General features: G+C 41.1%; 1 pseudogene; it reads right to left on the reverse strand.

The window, feature by feature from the left end:
• Positions 1-2,392: 2,392 nt before the first annotated feature.
• LOC121033346 (40S ribosomal protein SA-like) lies at positions 2,393-3,703 on the reverse strand (annotated as a pseudogene).
• Positions 3,704-4,597: the final 894 nt, after the last annotated feature.

The raw sequence follows: 4,597 nt of genomic DNA on the forward strand, positions 1-4,597 counted from the left end.
AGCTAGGTCCCTTCTTGCTAACTCTATGATGCAGAGATGCAGAAATTAGTTGTATGATGTTAGATTGCTTTCGTGAAGTTCCAACAGCTGAATCAAAACTGGGGAAAATGAGAGGCTACAGTGAAATAAAGGTAGTAATAAGAATACCTTTCATTTATGCTTTCTGGGGAACTAAGCAGTATCCTGTTAGCCTTAAAAAGTTATTGAAACTTCCCAGAGGTGTCCAGCTTGCCCCCAGGAAATAATCTAGACCTTTTCACATTATTTCATATGATCTCAGAATTTTCCAGAGAATAAGGTAAAGCAAGCAGGTGTGCTTTTTTTTTTTTTTTTTTTTTTTTTTTTTCAGAAAGAGAAATGGACAGAGAGGGATTAAGAAGGGCATTTCCCCAGGCTTATAGTAACCACGCAGCCAGGATTAGAACGTTACGCTTCTATTATTGGCCTAGTGCTCTTCAGATCTGTTTGCGTAGCCCCCAGAAAAATGTTGAAAACAATGTACTCCTCTTACATTACTAAATTCACTTCAAAATTTATCCGTCATACGTTTAAAGAATTGCAAAGAATATAATTTCCAGAACTTTCTAAATATTAACATTTAAAAATATATTTGATATAGCCAATGGAATGTATCTTTTAAATATATCAAATGAAACTTAAATACCAAAGCAATTTGACTATCACTTCTATTTTTTTAATGAATAAATGAGCAAGCTCTTCTGTTTTTAAAATCTTTTCTAATTTTTTTAACTTTTAATGTTTTTACTTATTTTTGAGACAGAGAGAGACAGAGCATGAGCAGGGGAGGGGCAGAGAGAGAGGGAGACACAGAATCCAAAGCAGGTTCCAGGCTCTGAGCTGTCAGCACAGAGCCCGACGCAGGGCTCAAACTCACAGACTGAGATCATGACCTGAGCTGAAGTCGGACGCTTAACCAACGGAGCCACCCAGGCACCCTCTGAGCAAGCTCTTCTTTAACTGTTGGAAATTATATATTTATATCATTTACTTATTCTTGAATTTATATTTCCATTCCACTTCCCCCTGAAGATTTAGTCCTAATGTAATTTTATTTCATTTTTTGAAATATTTCATTGATCACCCTATCAAACTTCTTTGCACATAGTATATAAATATCAATTTAAAATTTTTAAAGTCTCCTGTGACCATAAGGTTCTAAGTGATAAAATTCTTCTATATTGTTACTATGAGAATTACTATCATTAATCAATTAAAACAATATAAATATATTATAAACTTTGAACAACTGTGGAATAAAAAGGAAAATTATATTGGAAATGCACCTTTTATTGAGAGGAGCTTGTTTTCATTTCCAACTCACTCAAGTATTCAATGAATATTACTTATTAACAGAATAAGACTAGAGTTCTCCATCATGTCTACCTCCATTTTTGTTTTGTTTTTTTTTTTATGTTTGTTTATTTTTGAGAGAGAGTGAGAGAGAGAGCAGGTGAAGGGCAGAGAGAGAGAGGGAGTCACAGAATCCAAAGCAGACTCCAGGCTCTGAACTGTCAGCACAGAGCCAGATGTGGGGCTTGAACTCACGAACCACAACATCATGACCTGGACTGAAGTCAGACGCTTAAACCGACTGAGCCACCCAGGTGCCCCTCCATTTTGGTTTTTATAGATGTTAACCTTTGAGAAAACTTGTTCATTAGTAAGTAGGTGGAAATGGAAGGAGTCTTGTTACAGCAATGTCAATCAGTTCCTTGAGTACCCTTTGAAGTATATGCCAAATATCACATTGTGATTAATCTACCATCAAAAATTACTTTTAACAATCTATCGAATGACAATTCCATTAGGTTCTACTTAAATTTTGTTGACAAAAGCATTGGAAACCACTTGACTTGCAAAAGGCATTAGCCAGTCATTAGAGTCATTTACCCCTAAACATTTCTTCTCCGGTGCTTTTTACCACCTCGGGGAATGCATCTCAATAAGCCTGGAAGAAAAGGCATTCATTTATTAAGAGAAGCCTGTAAAAGGGAAGATGGGGGGAAATGTCAGCAGGACAACTTTTCAGCAGTTCCCAGGCAGATCACCTTTGAGAAATGGTTCGTGTGGAAGTTGAGGATCTGGAAATTGATTCCCCTAAAGCTATCTATCCCCACCCATTTCATGGAAAGTCTTTGTAAACTCTTTTGGGGTATGCATACTGGAGTTTGAAGACCATTGTATTGGTTCATTCTTCTACCACCTTTAAATATATCCTTCACATCTGCACTCCATTATTACACCTTGTACATCAATCACCAACATTGTGGTGGGCATTCTTCCAGTTATTGAAGATATAACAATCAATAAAAGAAACAAAATTCCTGTCCTCTGTGCTAGTAGAGGAGATAGTAAATTATCAGAACTTGACTCCATTTTACAGTGAGCAAACTAAGGACACAATAGACTCAGAAATAGAAAGCTCAGGCCATTGCTGATTCTGGAACACAGCTGTCATGTCTCTCCGTAGCCTGCAAGGGCAGGGCATTATGACCTTTGTCCTATGTTTCTCCAGCACCGAGTAGAATGCCAAGCGCATAATTGGCTATCCATACATATTTGTTTAATTAATTGACTGAAGTTACAAGCCAAAAAATTGTATTCATCCTTCCAAAGTGCCTGATAAATTGTCCCTTAAATGAGGGCTACTATAGAGCCATTTACAAAATCACAGCATTTTTAGATTCAGAAGGAAACTTAGTGACCACTTGGTCCCATTTCTCCTTTACTTTTTTGGGGGGAACTGTTTGTTTTCCATCAACCTTATTTCCATTTCTGTTTAAGAGTCTGTGGATGGAGCAACTTAGGATCCCTCAGGGGTTGTTCCCACCCATTCAGGGGCCCGAGCAGTGGGAGCTGCAGCCCAGTCCTGAGCAGTGGCTGAGAGCCCCAGTCTTCAGTAGCGAACTGCTGGACCGGCACTGAGGACCCTGCATGTCTCAGACCACCTGAGACCTCAGGTTGAGTAGCAGTAAATTCGGGACCCGGGGCAGTCCATTCACCTGGAAATCCCTCCTTGGTCACAGCCTTTTCAGCATCAGCCTGCTCTTCCTTCTCAGTCTCTTCAGGATCTCTGTGGAAGGAGAGAGAGGTCAGGTGTGGCCTCCCACAGGTGTTCATGGGAGATGGTGCACAGGAGTGTGTGCAGAACCTCCCAGGCCAGCATCCACCGCCTCGGACCCACTGAGTGAGCTCCTTTGCTGTTGCGTGGGATGGCAGTGTCCACACAGCGCCGTGGAGAGTCTGGGTTACACAGAGCAACGGTAGGCAGGTTAATATAAGACACCTCTGTGAGAGGCTGGTGGTCAGCCCTGAATCAGTGACCAGCAGAAGACACAGTTCCCGGGAGGCAGCCTGGACCTGGCTAGTGAAGGTTCCAGGAGTGAAGTGGCCCACAGTAGGAGGGGCTCCAGTGGCAGCGGTCGAGTTGAGCACAGCCCAGTGGCCAGTGTTCCTAGAATATGATGCTGACATTAGCCCGGTTTTTGATGGCAACAATGGAACAAGCTGCCGACAGAAGCTTCTCATAGATCTCTCCAGATTTGTAATGCACCATCACTTTCTTTTCGGTAGATGTACTGTTCTGTTTGGAAGTCAATGTTAGTGTCATCTAAGCGAGTTCTGCTGCAAGGAATTAGAGGACATCCTCCTCCCTTTGCAGGACGTCAAGGGCTCCGGACATTGTGCAAGTTTCCCTTTAAGTTATGACTGGAACCCAAAGCAATGTCATTTGGACCCTCAGCTCAGAAAGGCCATTTCACCTTTTCTTGAAGAAGAGAAATGAAGCCTGGAAAGACGAAGTGACTTGTCAAGTTTATGAATCAAGTCAGTGATAGATCCTGTATTTGTGGCCAGTGGAAAATCTCTAGATCCTTTCAATCCAGGCAAATTCTGTATCCAGGGTCCTTTAACACAGCCCAATTCCATAGCCTCTGGAAACACCCCTGCCCTGTACCCAAGTAACCTCCCAACAAAACCTTAGCATCTACAATAAAAAGTGAAATAAGAAAATGTTTCTCTCTATTTCATGAATTCCCTTGGAATTCACAGGAAACATATCATGACGGAAACAATTGTTCACTTGGGTCATTTAGAGTGGCTATCCCTATAATCCAAACTGTGGTTTCTTGTTTTCAGCTTTGAGAGTATGAATGAAATTTTTAATGAATGGGAGTCTTCCACAGTTTCACTGTGAATTTAGTATCTATACTGAAGCCCAGAAGTCAAACTTCCCATAAAAGGTTAGCAGGATTACTGGTCAGGAAGATTCCCTTTGGCAGAGAAATAATAGCTCAAGCAGAAATGCATTTGCTTCTGTTCTGAGATCTCTGGGGCAAGTCCTTGAAGACTGTGGCCCCTACCATAGGGAAGTCCCCAGTGGCTAAAGAGGTTCCAAGTAAAAGAAAGAAAGAATTATTTAATTACATGGGCACAAATGGAAACCAAACGAGTAAATAAAGGAAAAGTCTCTGAAAGGAGAATTTGTTGGTTTGGTTTCTGAGTCTGCCCCCCATGGTTTCATTTTGCATATCTGTGGCATTTGGTTGAGGTGATGTGCGGTGAGAAGTTTCTGCTC

Source organism: Herpailurus yagouaroundi, unplaced genomic scaffold (assembly GCF_014898765.1).
Source record: "Herpailurus yagouaroundi ecotype Mexico unplaced genomic scaffold, PumYag 159, whole genome shotgun sequence".
NCBI classification, from domain to species: Eukaryota; Metazoa; Chordata; class Mammalia; order Carnivora; family Felidae; genus Herpailurus; species Herpailurus yagouaroundi.